The following is a 20187-nucleotide window of genomic DNA, read 5'->3' as shown; positions in this document are numbered from 1 at the left end:
GTGTGTGTGTGTGTGTGTGTGTGTGTGTGTGTGTATCATAGTGTTTTCTATGATAAAAGATGGCATGTCAAATCTGAGAAATGGGATGGATTTATTGATAAATAATGCTAGGGAAACTGGTAAATTATTTAGAAAACATCAGGTACTTAATTCAAGTATCTACTAATGTAATTTCAAGTTTAAAATATTACCAATAAAAATTTTAAAAGAGCTATGAGGAAGATAAATAACCTTAACCACAGAATGGGAAATGCCTTTCTAAGAAAAATACCATGGGGGAAAATCATAAAGAAAAATGTACATAGGATTGATATAATAAAACTATAAAATTGGTATATATAAAAGGACATAAAATATTTAAAACCAACAACAGATTAAGAGAAATATATTTTCAAGGAAAGATATAGAATTGATATTTTTAAAGGGCTTTAATAAATCAGAAAAACAGTATGCCAATAATAAAATGAGCAAAGAAGAAATCCACACACACACACACACACACACACACACACAATTAAAATTTCATGGCACAAAATCTTATATTAAAAGTAGTAAAAATTCTCAATTTAACTAGTAAAAGTAAACATAACTTATATTTGAAAAATGTATTTTTATTCCCTACCAAATAGGCAACATTGAGAAAAAATAACTAGTGCTTGTTGACCTGAAACAAATTGACTTCTAGATATTTACTCTGCAAAGATGGGTTTATTGGGGATCAGCAGAGAATTTAAATTCAGGGTCTGCAACCACGGTTAGCCATGTGCAATTCCCCACACGGCAAGGGAAGGAGAACGCTTTTATAGAGGGATATCCAGGGCTGGAGCAACTCGTCCAGATTGTAAGCCTGGATCAGATGGAGGGTTTCAGTTCCATCTCCTAGCCTCTCAGTTCTGTATTTCCCCTTTTCCCTATTACATTGCCTTAATCACATCACAATGAACTTTATGAGGGTAGAGCCTGAATCTGTCTTGGTCACTAGTGAATGCCCAGCACAGAGTGTATGATGAGTTCACAACTAGCTTTGGCCCTTCCTGAGTATATTTGCAAATTAGCTGAGCTATCAGGCATTTTCTAAAGCAGATTCACAGAGAATCAATGTCTCACGGGTGTGATGGAGGGGAAAATCATAGCCAAAGCATCGTTCCACCTAGACTCTCCCTGTGGCTCATAACTGGGTGAAGACAAATCATAGGCATTAAGAAAAAAAAATATCCAAACATGCTTAATCCTTTTCCAGAGCTAGGGAGGCTCAACTGGAGAACACTGTGGCCGCATCATGACCAAACAGTATGAGTGGTCTGTCCCAGCACCATCTTTGTTGTCTTAGAAGGATATGCTCATGAGGTCAGAGGATTTGCAGTTGGCATTTGTTCCATGATATTCAGAAGACACGCCGTCGTAATTGCTGTTAGAAAGTAAAATGGCCAGTGAAGTAAAATGCAAATGAGAAATTTTATCCTGGGAAGGGCCTCAAGAAGCCTTCGTTAAAACTGTCCCCACTCTTCTAATTAATATAAAGGGAAACTAATAACTGCAGAGGGAGTGTGTCTTGACTAATGTCACAGAGAAAGTTGGTTTAACAACAGAAAAAGCATCTTCTGAACAAGTGTCAGACTGATGATAAAAATATTTCGTCTTCCTCCCACTCTCCTCCCTCCCTTCCTTCTTTTCTTTCTTTAAAATAAAATATCTGTGTAATGAAGGGGAGGCTCACAGAAGTTCCAGCCTCCTCAGGGCTGGGTGGGGACAGTGAAGGAAAGCAGATATTGACATAAGCTTCTCACGAGCAAATGACATCTCTTCCTCAGACTCATGGACACCTGCTATTTGGGAATGAGAGAAATGCTGTCTGTACCCTAATTTTGCAGCCTCAATGTTGGGAAAATAAAGGAAGCCAAATTTGACTATATTAGAGGCATCTCTTAAGTCATTTTTACCTCTTGTAACGTAGGTTCCAATGGGAAAATCATTTTTTATGGAGGAGAGGTAGGGACCACAACTCCCTTTAAAATGATTTAACCTTAAAAAAAATCCAACATGTTTAGGAATGTTTGAAATAATACAGATAGCAAAACCACCAGGGCAACCACCGATCAGATTAGAAAATCCACCTGGGAAAGAATTCATCTTGAGTGGATTAATAAACTGTGGGCCAGTATTAAACAGAAATGGAAATCCTGCCACTGAGTCATGGCAACTCATCACCATGGACTCAAATTATGAATCCTTGGGAAAGAGGCTGACATTAAAACTGAAAGTAAAAACTAAAAGTGTCCTTCCTCTAAAATTTGAAGGCGTGTCAGAGATAACAACCTTTAGATGCAGAATAGAGTCCAAGGCTTTAATGCCGATGGAAGAAAATGTCAATGGCTTGAAAAGTTCTGAGGCATTACCTCCTGTACTGTAAATCCCAGAGCCCTCCAGTCAACGGTAATTATCCTTGACATAGACACTGGGCAAACAACAGCAGGGACTTTAAAGACCTTGATAAAACACTTGATGATTTTAGAGTTTTTAGTAACAGAAGTTATCACTATGGCCGTGCCTAGCACGGAAAGGAGAACATGGCAGGTACTGTGAAGATTCCTGGGCCCGACACTGCAGTTAAAAACCAGACCTTGTAGGTGGAGAGGCGCAAGAATCTGCTTTTTAATGAAATCTGCGGTGTTGCTTCTGTACACAAAAATGTTTAACTTGTAGCTTTCCACAACAATCCAGACTTAGAAAATTTTAATTTTTTAACTTCAAGTGATTTGTTAAATGCATATTTATAATTTAGGCATTTCAAAATCTTTTATTTAGACTCTCCTTAAAGTGAACATTAAGTAAAATGTTACAGGAAGTCGGAGGAAAATGCAGCCAACTCAGCTGGGGAATGTTGCCAAAGATTTCATGTCCTCAATTATCACAAACATGCTATCAAGAAAAACTGCAGCGATGAAGCAGTAACACAGAAAAACTAATGGAAAACATGCTATTTATCTAGAATGTTTAGGTGAGAGGTTTCTTTTTCCTTTTCTTGCTTTTTTTCTTTCCTCAATTAACTGATTCACAGGCAGAAATCCCAACCTTGGTTTGTCACATGATGTTCAATGTGAGAAGTTTTGTCTGAGGCAAATCCCCAAATGAGGTACTAGACAAATGCAATTTTCTTTTTCAAATGATGTTTCTGAGAACTGGTTAAATGCTGTTAAATGATCCTCCCCCACGAGAGTGTTAAAGTGATGGAAACTGGATGCAAGGGATGGATTCTGAAGAATCATTCTTGGGAGGGAGCTGTAGTGTGACTGTTGCTCACTCACCACAGAGGAAGGTGCTCCTTTCTCCCAAGTCAAGTTAAAAAGCCTTACTTGGAGCCAGGGACCACTGGTGTCTGAGTGTCGCCGGAGAGAATGAACAGTGGGGAGCTGGATGGAGCAGCAAGAGGAAGGGCTGGTTTTGGAAGAAAGTCTACCACCGAGTTTTTGAAGCTAAAAAGCATCATGATTGGGCTTCCCTGGTGGCGCAGTGGTTGAGAGTCCGCCTGCCGATGCAGGGGACGTGGGTTCGTGCCCCGGTCCGGGAAGATCCCACATGCTGCGGAGCGGCTGGGCCCATGAGCCAGGGCTGCTGAGCCTGCGCGTCTGGAGCCTGTGCTCCGCAACGGGAGGGGCCGCGGCAGTAAGAGGCCTGCGTACCGCAAAAAATAAAAAAAAAAGTCAGCAAAGCCAAATCAAATCTCTCCTAGCCTCCCGTCTCTCTGGTTCTGCCCTTGTGCCTCCCTCTTTGACTTTTAAGGACCCACGTGATTACACTGGGCTCACCCAGATTCTTCAGGGTAATCTCCCTACTTTAAGGTCTGATGCTTAGCAACTTTAATTCTCCTTTGCCATGTAACCTAACGTATTCACAGGTTCTGGGGATCAGGACGTAGACATCTTTCGGGGATCATGATTCCACCAACCACAGGATCAAACACTGGTTACCAAAAGGAGGAAGAAGCAGCTCCAGATTAGGGAAGTAAGAAGGTGGTACCTCACTCACCATCTCAACGTAGGCATCCTTCCAGCTGGAGGCAGAGCTGTGTGGGGGAGTGAGGGCTCTTTAGGGGAAGTCTCAGCTGCAAAATATATTCTGAGTACTGAGTATTACATAGGCCTCGGTATTTCAGTTTATGGATTTTATACCTTAAAACGACCTAGGAGTTCTTTTTTTTTTTTTTTAAAGAAGTGACTAAAGCAGTCATATAACTAGTCAAAATTTCATCTGCGGGCAGTGGAAAAATTCAACCCATGAACACATGTACAGGAATAATAGGAACCACAAACAATAAAGTTGTTCTACGATTGTATCCCGCCACTTATGTTTGTGTCATTTAATAGTTTCATATAGGTTCCACACAGCTCCATACAAAGTAAAACATGACCCTGTTCGAATTAGTGAGGACGCTTTTCTCTATCGGAGTTTGCAAACTGACAGCATGAGGTCACTGGCTGTGTTTTGTCTGGGGACATACCGTATTTATTTTAAAAAATTTGTTGCCAACATTTTAAAATTAGAGAGTTAATTAAAAAAAATTAAATCCAGTGTTCTGATTTCTCAGTACAATTGGAAGATCTGGGAAAAGTGAACCCTGATTCCCCCTGGCAGCCGTTTCTGGAAGACAGTGGCAGACTCTGATGTCTCCAAGGGCAGATGTCCTGGGAAGTCTTTACTTATGTGGGTCACCCGTCTGGCCTCTGCAGACATTTGACCTTGGGATGCATGTAGACCAATACAATGCTTTGTCGAATTTAATTTGTCAAGTGAATATATATTTAGTGTGTTGACTTAGAAAATCAGGATCCTGGAAAGTTAGAATATTTGGTTTAGCTCCTAGCTCTGTAATTTAAAACTCATGTAAAATTAGTCAGTCTGGTTGATTCCTCTGCAGCTGAATTATTCATCCATTAGCTGGAAAAAAATCATACCTACCCCGACAGGTTGCAGTGAACACTAAGAGATTCGTGTCATATAAATCCTATGGCCTATGGCCAGGCAAGGTAATAGAATAGCAATAAATAGCGGACAATTTTAGCAACAACCTGAATTTTCAATAGAATTATCCAAGATATATTTAAAGCTATGTGGAACTGATGATATAGTTATCTTTTATCACATAAACATATGTATTTCTTCCACCCGAGAAAACTCAAATCTAGCCTATCGTGAAATGAAAGCTAGGAAGACCCCTGAAAATCACTCATTTTACAAACACAAAACAGAGGCTTGCAAAGAAAATGTGCTTACTTATGAACACCTCTCACCTATGATGTGAGAGGCGTGCCTGGAATCTGCACCTCCTCCTACCCTGTCAACTATTCTACGTGAGAGAAATAAGGCTGATATACAAATAATAAGAGAGACGGTTGTCCTAGCGAGAGGTTGACGCGAGAAACCACAAGAGAATAAGGGTCTTTAGATGCAAGTATGATTTGTATTTACTGCTGAACTAAGCCTGGGATTTCACTTTTAAAGGATTATATTACAATCCTGTTTGTTGTTATTATTCACTACAAAGTCCCATAAACTTTACAGTTTATAAAATATTTTCCCATACGTGACCTTATTTGATTACTCATAATGCAGTGAGATTCGCTTTATTATCCTTATTTTACAGATGATAGAAAATGAAAGCTGAGGACCTAAAGGGATTTCGGAAATACATAACTCCTTTTAGATATTAGAAAAATACTGTGTGAAAAACAAATAACACAGGGGAAGTAAAAGACACATGTGGCAGAATCTGGACTAGAAAACCAGTCTTCTACGTCTGAGCCTTGGCCCAGATGTTCTTCTCTACACCTGACCCTCTGCTGCCATTGAATTCATCGGGGGGTCAGGTTGATAAGAGGTAAAATACAGACAATAATAATACATCTCCGTTTGCCATGTACTTGTCGTTTACTGACCCTTGTGGTGGTTATATATCATCATTCTAACCCACTATTCCATTTGATGGTGCAAATATGATAACTGTCGATTTACAAAAAAAGGCAAACTCGGACTCAACTTTATGCAGCCACAAAATGGCAGGCTCAGCACTAAGGCCCAACCTCTCTGACTCGAAAGGACTCGGCTTGAATTAGTTGCCAGCTTTTGCTCTGGGATTCCTCCAAAGAGACTCTGTTTATCAGCCGCCTATCAGAACATGGTCAGGGCATTTTTATGGACAGTCTTTCCCAGGACCATATGGTAGTGCTTTCTCCAGTCATTTCCCAAAGGGATCTCTAGTCACTTCCAGAAATGTACATGTAGAAGAAATTCATCTCCAGACATGTGAGGTTGATGGAGACAGGATCCTTGTTGACACTCATCCCTAGAAACTCAAAGTGTCCTCAGGTCCCCTGTTTGAAGGGGAGTGGACGCAGGCCAGGTAATAAACAGAATTCTGACCAAGTTGTGGCTCGCAGGGGACACACTCGGTCCATGAACCAACCCAGTGATCGTTTTCCTGTCCCTAAAAATATAACAAACTGGATAGGACATGTTTGATAGTTGGCAAAAGCCCAACCTCATTACCTTAGCCTCTGGTATCTAATAACTGTTGTCCTGGGAAATGCCAGGTGAGAGCCTCTGACACTGTCCTACTTGGGTCAAGATAGTACAAAAAAAAATAAAAAATAACATCATAGGAGGGATGGTGGAAATTAGTGCTACTCTCAAAACCAAAAGTGCAGGGGTCATGGCCTTTATCATACTCCCATTTAATAAACAAACAGTGGGATCCTGCAGGACTACAGAGACTGATGCAAACTCACACAAGAAGTGGATTCAAGTGTAGTTTCTCTTCCAATATGGTATCTTGTCTATAGACCATGCAAACCCAGATCAGGTACATGGTATGAAGGTATTGATCTCAAATTAAGTTTTCCCATCCCTACAATGAAGGAGACCCAGAAATATTTCATATTCATATGGAGCCAGCAATTGTATATAGTTATGGTCTTGCCCTAGGAAATGTTAACTCTCACCTTCTCTGTCATAATACACTCTCAAGGGACTTGGGTCACCTACATATTTTGCAAAACATCACATTTGTCTACTACATCAAAGACATCATGTTAATCGGGATAAATGAGCAAAAGAAGTGACAAGTTTATTGGAGGTCTTGGTGACACACGTGAGCTCCCAAGAGTGGAGAGAAATGCTACAGAAATTCTTGGACCTACTGCACCAGTGAAGTTTAATCACTCCGGTGAGATCCAATTATCCAATGTAGAGATCAAATCATTGTATTTCATACCTCTCACCATGAAAAAGAAAGCACAATGCCGGGTCCACATTGAGTTCCCAGGCCCCAGGGGATTCTGAGAATACTGCTCAGGCCCGTTCTCTGAATGGTTTAGAAGGATGGAAGGCTAAAAGCTTCACATGGGGCTAAGAGTAGTAAAAAGCTTTGCAGCAGATCAAAGCCTGGCCATTTGAGTCATGTGGCCCTGCAGACACTGTGATATCTATCGGTGGGAAAAGATGCCCTGTGCATTTTATGGATAACCTCAAGAGGTTATTCATAAAATAAAACTCCGTGATTCTAAAGCAAAGCCATGCCAGCAGCAGCAGAACATTTTACACCAGAGTGATGCCTATTCAGGGTGTCTCATGACTCCGAGTCAAGTTGTCAGCTGGAGCTGCAGTCACACCACGGTTTGGCTGGGGCTTGAGAATTCACCTCAAAGCTGGTTCGCAGGGTTTAGCAAGCCCCAGCTCCTCATGGGCTGTTAGAACAGGGTCCCCATATCTCACCACATAGCCCTCTCTGCAGGGCTGCTAGAGCATCATCAAGACAGGGCAGCTCTCTTCCCTCAGAGTGTGTGGTTCAGTAGAAAGGGTGTGCAGCCGAGACAGAAGCCACGGTCTTTTTATAACCTAATCTCAGAAATAACGTTTCATTCGTTCAACCATATTCTGTATATGAAAGTTAAGTCAGGAGGCCCAGCCCACATTCAAGGGGAGAGGATTACAAGGGCATGGATGCCAGAAGGTGGAGGTTTTGAGACCAGGCTGCCCACGACAGGTCCATGTTTTTGTCATACTCTCCACATCTCTTTTTCTCCCAGAAATTAGAGGTCAGGACTGTTAAAGGGTATGACTAGTTATTCACTGGTTATTGTTTCAGATCTTTGGGAGTTGTTTCTCTGCTCTCTAAGCTGAACGTAATATACCTACATGACATAGGTTTTAAAACATTAATAATAGCTAACACTTAAATAGTACTTACTGCATGCCAGACTCTGTATTCAAGGCTTTACATATTATAACTCACCTGATTCTTATAAGAATCAAGGTAGGTACTTTTATTCACCATTTTACAGGTAAGGAGACTGTGTTTTAGAGGGCTAAGTATACATGATAATAATAATAACGTCATGCAATGTGTTTGCTATTATACAGACACCAAGTAGGCATCTTATATATATGCTTAAAGGTCATGTCCACATATGACTCAGGTATCATAATTGTCTGAGAGATGAAAAACTGATACTAAAAGAAATTAATGAGACTGCACAAGTTCACACAATTGGAATCTGATTCTGAAAACAGGTCTCGAAAAGTCCAAGGCCCGTAGGAATCGTGCTACTTCAATTTCTGTAATATGAGGCATGTAGTTTCTGTCTGCCTGCAGACATAGCAGGCACTCTACAGTCATTCATTTTCACCTCTCCTCCACGACAGCCCCCATTAGCAGACTCACATCTCAAGAGGAGCTCCTGACTGATATTCGAGACAAGACACGGAAATGCGAGTATGTAGGATCTCAGTCATCCATGGGTTCGAGGGCAGCTTGCCAACTCAGGGCAGGTATCTTACCTTGCAAAGTTATAAAGGTTTATTTTTTTGCATTCGTTGCAGAATATTATTTAGTTTTTTTTGTTGTTGTTGTTTTTTTGCGGTACGCGGACCTCCCACCGCTGTGGCCTCTCCCGTTGCGGAGCACAGGCTCCGGACGCACAGGCTCAGCGGCCATGGCTCACGGGCCCAGCCGCTCCGCGGCACGTGGGATCTTCCTGGACCGGGGCACGAACCCGTGTCCCCTGCATCGGCAGGCAGACTCCCAACCATTGCGCCACCAGGGAAGCCCTTAGTTAGTTTTTTTTTGTTTTTTTGTTTTTTTTTCTTTTCAGAAGAGGCATGACAGCAAGTAAGAAGGCATTCCTAAATCCATTGGCAAGGCTGGAGTGAACAGCCTTCATCTAGCCCACAAGGGTAGATGTTTTGATTGGAAAGAGATTGGAACAGAGAAAGAATGGGTCCTTCTGCCTCTGCTCTAACCCCTTCAAATGAGAGCTGCTGCTATTGGAAAGGTCATTGAACCTTTAGCAACTTTACATTTTCTGTGTAGCTCATTTAGTATCTATAAAGCGCCCCTGCCTTCTAAAATATACTTCTTGTTGTTGATAAACAGGTATTTCCTTATCTCTAAATTAGTCTTGCCTTGTTAAATTTGTCTATAGATTACACTCAATCTTCAGGCCCACTAGCCAATCAAAAACCCTTCCCTCTGTCTGATCCTAGGACGCGTTTTACCTGTGGCAATTTCTTCCTGGAAAATCTTTCATGGTCTCCAGATATTGTGCTTGTGACTATAGTTCGTGAAAAATAAATGTAGAAATGAACGTGACCTTTCATTGGCACAGTTTTCTTTATTTTCCCTTTCTTTCCTCCCCTATGTAATTACCTTTAGAGAACTGTGCCCATAGATGCCAGGCATGCTGTTAATTAACTTCTGCCGAAAGCTGTCCCTAGAAGGAATATATGAATGAGCCAACGTTTTAATTCAGTAGTTTCACACTGCCCGTGTTAGGGTAAAGTGGAAATAGCACAGACTTTGGAATTAAGCAAATTTAAGGCTAAATTCTAGAGTGACTTAGGGAGAAAAATTGTACCTTTTGAGACCGCAAATCTCTAAGACAAATACAAAATCTTCTAGGATTGTATTTAGATGAAAATTGGTCTAGATTTGCATAGTTGTACAAGTGAAATATTTCAAATATGTTTAGTCCTGCTTCCTGAGAGCATGATCAAATCTCAAAGGTACATCTTAGCAGAAATCTATCCTTCTTAAGCACCTAGTACCCAATCCTCAGCTTAAAGATTTTCTGTTTTGTGTGTATGTCTGTCCTGTAAGTTACATCATAAATATTGATCTGCTCTATTGACTACCTTTTACAGCTAACATGTTGCTGTGTTAAATAAAGCCATCAGGAAGAGTAGCGTAATAACTATACCCTACTCAAGCAGAGAACAATATCGCCAGTGATTAAACGGGCAATTGCTTTCAGGAAAAAACAGTTTTAGGCATGGACTTCAGCCCGAGAGTATGTATTGTAGCCCTGCCGGAGAAACAATGCAAAGAGAATAACTTATCGTTAACTAATATTGACTTTGAGTGGAATGATATTTCACGAAAGCAGAAAGTTCAAAGCCCCATGTCACAGTGTTTGAAAATTAGTGTTGACAGGCTCAGATGTCTGCATTTACATCACATGCCCTGCTGCAGAAAATACCTGTAGAAATCGCTACCGAAGCAGTGTCATTTCTATCATCCCTTGGGCCGTGTGCTCTTAATAAACAGTACATGTGTTCAGAGTGGTAAAGATGATGCATTTTTAATGACATAAGAGTTATGCCTTTTCAGAGTTTAACTTTAGGACTATAGATGATAGACATCATTTACACTCCTGCTTCATGAAAAGATAAAAAGTCACATGTAACTATTTCCCTCAATTCCTCCCCTTTTTTTACTGCAGTATCTTCACCCACCACCCACTCTTCCCATCTGTCTCTTTCATGGGTATCTTGTGAAAGTCAGTGTAAGTAGTCAAAAGAGTATAAACTAGGGTATCAAGCAGACCTGTATTCTCATGGTGGCCCTTCCCTCTACAAGCTGAATACATTTTGGTATGTTATCTAAATTGGTGAATCTCATTTTGCTTCTCTCTCAACTGGAAATTATAATAAATATGTGATAGTCTGAAGACACTCGGATATACTACCAAGGAAAACCACCTGACTTATACAAAGTGCTCAATAGTAGTGGTAAAAGTAGTAACACTAAGAATATATTAGGAGAGATGGCTGTCCAATTCAAAGGCTCATTTGTGAGCAAGCCTCTAGCTTGCATGACTAAGCATAATTACAATTTCAAGACAGAAACCCATGAAATGCTTCATGAATTATTTTACTGACATTGATAATTTTTAAGTCTTTAAACACATACTCTTTCAGATCCTTCAGGGTTTCACAGTATTCATTATTTTTCCCTTTCCTGTGACTTCCACCTCATTCTTGCTCTGAATTCTTTGCATTCCATTTCAGTTGCTTCTTACTAACAGCAAAGAAGTCTTTGAAAAAGCTGTCCACCCTACTGCCTTCTCTTTGAATCCCATTTACATTTATTTGTTCAGAAAGATTTTATCGCCTCCCAAATACCACCCAATCGCCCAGACGAATCTGTATCTTCATGTTCCAATCTTCTACTCTTTTCTAGTAAATGCTTTCTAGTTAACAATAAATCAACAAATTGGTGTCCTATAGGTACTTCCAACTCTCCATTAAATACAGAATAAGCTATTACCCATGAGGATGATTCCTAGTATGACTGTCATCCAAACAAGAAATTCTAGAGAGTTTAGCCTTGTTTTCTCAGCTTCACAATTAGGGTCAATAAGTTCTCGTGACTGGAGTTCCCTGGTTGCTCAGTGGTTAAGAATCTGCCTGCCAATGCAGGGGATACGGGTTCGAGCCCTGGTCCGGGAAGATCCCACATGCTGCGGAGGAACCAAGCCCGTGCCCTACAACTACTGAGCCTGCGTTCTAGAGCCCAGGAACCACAACTACTGAGCCCACATGCCGCAACTACTAAAGCCCATGCTCCGCAGCAAGAGAAGCCACCACAATGAGAAGCCTGCACGCCACAACGAAGAGTAGCCCCCGCTCTCCACAACCAGAGAAAGCCCGCGTGCAGCAATGAAGACCCAACGCAGCCAAAAAAAAAAAAAAAAAAAAAAAAAAAAATTCACTCTTGGTCATTTTGAACACCTGAAATGTGATTTGGCCTGTGGATAGAGCTTGAAGAACTGTGGGGTTACATTAAATGGAATCTCTGCTCCATACACCCCATATATCCCCATCCCTGACTGTTTTCCTTTATCCATTTTTACTTCTATTGTTCCACAACTAAGTTTATTAAGTGAAGGCTTTAAATGTACACTATAAATACTTATTTGTTTATATTTTCATTCTTAAGGTGAATCAATATTAAAATTGTATGATTTGCCCATGGAGCATATGGATAATCCAAAGAGGAAGCCAATCTACTTATGGAGAAATGCCAGAATTCCGGAATTCTCTAGGAGCTGAAGGACCCATGAGAATGAAGAATCGTTAAAGGTCCTCAGAAATATTGCCAACCCCCCCACAAGTCAACCTATACATGCAAGGGGACAGGGAAACTCCCTCCCAGAGTGTTCACGTGACCTCCCTCTAGACATTGCTCCTAGCCTCGCCTCCACTTACTGCATGCATTTTTTTTGTTTTTTCCTAGGGTTCCTAGAGTTGTAGTTATTTTGCAAAACATCTATTATTGTTTTGCTACATAACTGACTTATTCAAGGAAAAGCAAACAAACAAAAAGATGCTGGATTGTGTCTTAAATTGAAAGAGGTAGCTATTAGGCTGTACAGAGAAATCTGTTCTTAGGGTACTATCTAGAAATAGCTCTTCGTTCATGCATTCATTCACTCAAAAATATATATAATTAACACGTTCTATGTCTCACCCTTTGCACTGTTCAAAGGATCAGTTTGTAGAAAAATCAAATCCATTGGCCATGTATACTGTAAACATCAAGAAGAAAGAACAACATGGCAGGCATCCCTATTTGAAATTATATATATATTTCCATTTACTTGAATGCAGTCTCTCTTCTCCACTAGATAATTAGTCCATGAGAAAAGAGATTTTGTTTCTATTTTATTCATCTCTGTACCCACTGAATAGACCAGTGTCTGAAGGATAGATGCTTCAACATGTCTGGCAAATGCTGAATAACTGTACCCCATGGGAAGTTACTTGCTTTAGTTACCTCTTTACCAGATATAGTTACCAAATACTTCTGCTTTTTTTGGAAATCGTTAACCAGGTACACTCCTAACTCAATCCTTCAGTAAACATTGATCTTGTTCAATCAGTGGCTTATCTAATTCTGCCATAGGGTCCTGGATTTTAGGATAGATATACCACTACATCCTCTTCTAACTGGAGATAGTATTAAAGGTGTCAGCTCCAGATATGCTTAGTTCTTTCTTACAATACCATGAACCCATGAGAAAGTGTCACATGATGGCTTCATTGGCAGATGTAGGCCAAGTTTATAGCTGTTAGGACAAGAGCTGGGATTGCAGATTACGTTGGTAAACATGAGATACGACCAATCATCCTCCTACACTGAGGTAAATGTCCTCTACCATATTTGTTGCTAGGACACAAAAAAGAACAAGTGTGCTCACCCACACCTGGCAGCAATTTTTAAATGGATATAATAATAAGAAGAAGAATGATAATACCTACACTGGATGGATGTGCAAAGGATTGTCAAATCACAATCTCTACAATTTCCAAGCCATTGAATTTCCTGGTTGAATGGCACACAAAAACACAGCAGCCTTTTCAAATGTTGTTAAACTTAATACCTATTTGCACCATTGATTAATAGCATATTGTACAAAATAAAATAGCAACTGGAGATTTACACAGAGAAAATTGTTTTAAAAAATCAGGTTCGATTGTGACCTAAACATCATCTCACCCAACCTTCAGTGACAGGCCATTCGATCTCCCAAGGGACTGTTTATCCTTGGTAGGAATCAGCAGAGTCATGAATACTATTCATTGCACTGACAGTGCTGCAAATATTGTAAAAAACCCATCAGAGTGATTTCAGAACTCATACTTTAGCCCCATGCTCTGATATGTTATCGAACAATAACAGAAGCAATGGATTACGAGTACAGAAGAAAGGAAAATCAAGCCTCAAGGTCTATGTATCGTTCACAATTTCCCTGGATGAATTAGCTAAATGCACTGTGGCAGACTTTAAAGAGTAGAGAGGAACAGAAGCAGGTGGGCACCAGAGCAAGACTCGAGATGTGCTATTTAGGGAGCAGTGACAAAGCCACACGTGTGTAAGGAAGTCAGCCTAAGGATACTGAGAGACGACCCAGTGGGAAAATGCAGTGGCGTAAATGCAGGTTGCTACTTGCTAAAAGCCTCTTGAGAGCTATGTGGAGCACGCCTCCTTCGCCACATGCACTGCTAAGTCAAATCAGGAGAGCACTGACATATACACACTACCAAATGTAAACTAGGTAGCTAGTGGGAAGCAGCCGCATAGCACAGGGAGATCAGCTCGGTGCTTTGTGACCACCTAGAAGGGTGGGACAGGGAGGGTGGGAGGGAGGGAGACGCAAGAGGGAAGAGATATGGGAACATATGTATATGTATAGCTGATTCACTTCGTGATACAGCAGAAACTAACACACCATTGTAAAGCAATTATACTCCAATAAAGATGTTAAAAAATAATTTAAAAAAACAACAAAAAAAATACATTTAACAAAAAAGAGAGAGCCTCATGGGCTCTCCCATTCTCTTCCACTGTGCTCTGGGCCCACCTCTGGGTCACTGCCATTATGATATTCCGGAGATGCATTCTGAAAACTCCTAACTGGGTGAATTGGGTGCTGGTGTGTATTAGAATATTTTGCATTGGACAGCCCCCGAGTTGCACAACAAAGCCTACAGTTTTCTGAGTACCAGCAGGTTGTGTCCCTGCGCTGGAATTGGCCACCTGTGTGAGTTCACCTACCTCCCCCTTGGTCACAGCTACAAATGGCTATCACAAGACTCACTCCCCAGTTGCCATATTTTGGCAGGCCTTATTTTTAGAGGGACATCAGGTTTCAGAGCTATGACACACTGTTATTGGATTTGATGAGAATGAGCATGTCAGCTTTTGTAGCTTCTAGAATTTAGGTTCTTCGTCCTGAGCGCTGGGCATGAACTTCACGTTGCTGTTCTTTAGCCCAACACTCGTACAGCATGGTTTGCCTCATGATGTCATGAAGCTCACCTGAACTTGGCACATGGGCCTCCATGTTGATTCTGGGTCCATGTGTGTTCTCATCACTGAACATGGAACTCCAGTTGCATCTTCTAGTCAAAGAAGATAAGCACGTAGGTAGGATTATCATTGGTACAACAGTTCCTTCAAGATTCTGGTTGTAATGATAAGTTTCTTTAGCCCGTATTTTATAGGCAAGAACCAAATTGAGTCATTTAACTATTGCTACATGTCATACCCTCAGACTCTCAAAATAGAACTTGGAATTAAATTTTCTAACTGAGAAGGGAAAAAAGAGTAACTCTCATTTCCATAACTTTATATCCTTAAAAGAATTGTGTATTCATTTATTAACAGATGTTAATCTAGGCCCTAGATTTTACACATGTGCAAGTATACACACATATACATATAAATATTTTATGTATACACACTTATACCTGTGTGCTCATATATGCACATAATGTGTTTTTACACATATATACATATTTATATGTGTGTATATATATACATAAATAAATGCGTGTGTGTGAGAGAGAGGTTTAACATGAGGCCCTCAACAGAACAAACACTCACACATAATTTTTTCCTTGAGTTTTGGAGGAGTTTAAAGTTTAATTGATTTTTATGACATAGGGTTATAGTAAAGTCTCCTATAAATACAGAGACACCAAGGACGATGTGACTTGTAGCATGGGTGTGTGGTGAGGTACATCTTCACAAAAGTTGGTATCAATGACCCATATTTTGAAAGTTAAGTAAGAATTTGCCTCCTTGTGGAGAGTGTGGAGAGTAAGAAGGGATATTCTGGCATCAAGAATAGCCCATTTACGCAGTGGTTGAGAGTCCGCCTGCCGGTGCAGGGGACGCGGGTTCGTGCCCCGGTCCGGGAAGATCCCACATGCTGCGGAGCGGCTGGGCCTGTGAGCCACGGCCGCTGGGCCTGCGCGTCCGGAGCCGGGAGAGGCCACAGCAGTGAGAGGCCCGCGTACTGCAAAAAAAAAAGAATAGCCTATTTAAAGGCACAGAGACAGGAAACAATAAGATTTTATTTTTTCAGTTTACACTGAGGAATTCAGTGAAATTGGGCATATTTGGTTTGCTGTAGTGATGGAAATGGAGTAACACTCTCAGTTCTGCATCGGAAACCTAACATTATGGGACTTAAGTCCCATATAAACCTTAGTTAGGATCTAGGAAGCCTAGGGATGATATGATAGCTTTGCAGTCTTCAAGGACGGAGTCATGTTTCCTTTGAGTTTCTAAATGAGTGTTAGAAATCCAGTCATCACCTACATGTTTCAGAAAGGAGAAGAGAGAGAAGTGTGTGAGCCGATCCTCCCTCAGGTCAGTGGCTTTTAAGGAGCTTCCAGGTTGTTCTCCACATCATGTTTTACCTATATCTCAGTGCATACACCCAACTACAAGGCAGAAATACGTGTTTTTTAACTGGGATTATTACAGCCCTGGATAAAACTATGAATCTGTCAGTAAGAAAGAAGTTAGAATAGAAGCTCTTTAGGCAATTACCGGTCTCTGGAACAAATACCTTCTGGAATGGTTTTATCTCTAACAGGCACCTACTGTGTGCCATGATCTAAGTGGAAAGCCTTAGCTGCCACACCAGCTATATGATATACCTTCATTACTAAAAAGAAATCTAAATTCTTTTAAAGTTGGAATATTTGCCCATGATTATATCGACTGTAAGCGATAACATCAAATTTGAACCCGGATCTGTCTGGAGCCAAACCAGTTCCCTACCACATGCTACAGGCCCGGGAAGTTAATGAAAAGAAGACCTTCTGTGCCCCATGAAAGGGACAATGCTTTATAAAATTGTTGCATAGGTAATAAATTCAACATCCTGCTCTGGCGGACGGATCACTGAACAATTTAGCTAGAGGATAATGATGTATGCCTCCATTAAAAAAAAGTTTGGTATAATTATACTTTTGTTTACAGGCCACTTAGCTCATGTTCACTGGAGCATCTTTTCCTTCGCTAATTGCCACTCTGTGTTTTCACAATACTCATTTGGAAGGTTTTAGTGGCCACGAGGGCTGAAGAGTTTCCTGGGGAAGCTGGGGTGATGGCAACCCTGGTACCCCACAGAGTTTCTGGCACAGAGGTGTGACAGAGAGCGGTGTAGATGGGGTTGTCTCCTTCAGGCTGGGGCTGAACTGGGCCAAGATTTCAGATTGGGACTGAGGTTTCATTTCAGAGAGAGCAGACCATCTTTTCTATTTCTAGGAAATATTTGCAGTCCCTCTTAGCTACCCCCTACGTAGCAGAGGGTCTGGCTCTTCCATTACAGGGGGGCAAGCTTCTACCTATGCTCTGGAGTTTCTCCTCTGTCAGCCTTCACAGAAACACTGCCGGTATTCTCTCGATTATGTTCAGCCCTTCCCTCTAACCTCCGCCTCTCCCTCCCAGCTTTAACGTGCTGAAGCCTCCCCACTTTAAAAACAAACATCCGCAAATGGTTTTTCTTGGGCGGAGGTTAATTTGTGCTTTTATTTGCCAGTATAACTTAGCTACAGTGGCCTGCAGACCTTTTTGATCTAAAAAATGCATTTTACATCGCAGTCCAACGAACACACACGTATATAATATGTCTACATATATACGAGTGAGACAAAAGTTTTGCCAAAAATGTCTACCCTGAGTGTTAATTCTTTTGGGGAACTTTTTTAAAAAATCAGTTTTCGGTTTACAACAAAATAGACAGGAAGGTACAGACATGTCCCATGTACCCCGTCCCCTCACATGCATAGCCATTATCAACAGAATGGTACCATTTTATTTTTATTTTTTAACAAAACCAAGGATGAACTGCACTGACACATCATAATCACCAAAGTCCACGGTTCACCTTAGGGTTCACTTTAATGAAATGAATAGTGTTGTACATTCTGTGGGTTTGGACAAAAGTATGATGACATATATCCATCATTATAATTTCATTCAAAGTATTTTCACTGCTCATAAAAACTTCTGTTCTCTGTGAATTCATCTCCCCTCTCCCCGCCACACTCCAAGTAACCATTGATCTTTTGATTGTCTCCATAGTTTTGCCTTTTCCAGAATGCCATATAGTTGGAATCTATTTTTCTTTTTCTTTTTTTTCCCTTGGAAAGAGAGGTTCAAAGCCTCATAAAGCCTTTTTTTTTTTTTGATGCCACATAAACCTCCAGTGAGAACCTCTCTCCTCTGCCTCCCAGCCCAAGGCTATTTTAAAGAGTTGCCTACACTCGGGTACCCGACTGCTTCCCTCCCACTCTGATTCCAATGGGCGTTTCTTCGCATCACTCGTAAACATGGCTCCGCTGCTCAGTGTGTCTGCACTCAAAGTTACCAATGGCTGGTGTGTCATTACACTCAGCCCAAACTGTTCAGTCCTCATGCTTCCTGGGACCTAAGCAGAACTTGCCCCAATTGATCACTTCCTCCACTGGAAATATCGATTCCCTCTGCTGTTATCACACCCCAGTTTTCAGATTTTTCTCCTAGTTCTTAAGCTGCTTCTATGTTTGCCTCAGTCTTATCCATCCCCCACTGCTGATTATTTACTGGGGCCTCGGGGACTCTATCCTAGGTTCTCTCCTTTTGAGAGTGACAGCGGTTAGCATCTGTGCCACAGGGAAAAGCCACATTTTTACGTAGAGCCGAGACCCCATTCTGCACTTCCGGCACGCAGTGCTAATTTCCTCATGATGTCCTTGTGGATTGTGTCAACGTCATCCAGAATTGAAAATGTTGAACGAACTCAACATCCTTCATACTAAACTTGGCCCTCTCCATGTCTGAGGAATGACGCCGCCTCCATCCATCCAGTTAAGCAAACAGGTACAATGGCATCGCCTCTTCTCACCTCTCGCCCAATCGCTCAAGCAGTTTTATTAAGTTTACCTTCTCAATACTTCCCGTGATTTTTTTTCCATCACGAAAGCACCCTGGTCTATGTAATCATCTTCTCTCATCTGGTTGCCTGCAATTTTCTCCTAATTGGACTAGCTGCACTTTGTTCTCTATTTGCTAGCCCTCCCTCCCCCTCGCCTTTGCCTCATTTCCATCTGTTCTACATGATCCAGCCAAGAGAATTTAATCATGTCACAAACCCGCACACTGGCTTAAGCCACTGCAGTGGTTTCACAATGCCCTGGGGTAAAGATGCTCACACCAGCTTCCCCACGACTGGGTCTATCACAGCCATTTTGAACTCTTGCCCAGGATCCCTTCTGCTGCAGAGCTTGTAAACCATACGATGTATCCTTCGCCTTAGAATCCATCTTTCCCACCCGCCTCCAGCTCCACCTCGCCTGCTGACTCTGCTTTTATCTGAAAGACCTTTGTTAAACCCAGGTGGTTTTCATGAACTTCACCACTGAGCAGATCTCACTATTACATGGTAATAGCAAGTGACGTGTGTCTCCCCTTCACAACTCAGACTGTAGATGAGGGAAACTTAGAGGCAGCTAATCCTAACCGACATTGCACTATTCACAGTGTGCAGATTTCAGTGATATAAAATTCTCATGGAGAACAGGCTCCGTTCCTATTTACCAGTGTAGGATGGACCGCTCTTCCTCCCCTACGTTGCCTGAGGAGATGGCATCCTATCTATTCCCTCTTCCTGAATGAAATGACTTTATAGAATTCAGAGCCTTCCAAAACGGAAGGGCTGCCTTCCTCTGTAGTGAATTCCCCATCAATGGCCCTCATTGATGGGGAACCCCAGTGGTACTGGATCCAATGAGCGGCCTCTTCTCTCCCTCCAGACCCAGTGAGTACATGCTGTGATCGCACCTTCTAAACAGGAGCAATGTCACCCCCAAGAGGGCAAATATTGGTCCTGGGTTGGGGACCAAAAAATCTCTCCCTTTTAATGTATAAAGAACAGATATACACATACGGCATAGCTTGAGATATAGCATATTTGTGGTATTAAAATTTCACGGGGGAGGGCGAGTAAGGAAAACAATGTCTTAAAAGCCTCCTTAGGAGAAGTGATCATGAAAAAAGTTTTATATATACACTGA

Source organism: Pseudorca crassidens, chromosome 17 (assembly GCF_039906515.1).
Source record: "Pseudorca crassidens isolate mPseCra1 chromosome 17, mPseCra1.hap1, whole genome shotgun sequence".
Classification (NCBI taxonomy): domain Eukaryota; kingdom Metazoa; phylum Chordata; class Mammalia; order Artiodactyla; family Delphinidae; genus Pseudorca; species Pseudorca crassidens.
Note: the sequence above shows the minus strand (reverse complement) of the source record.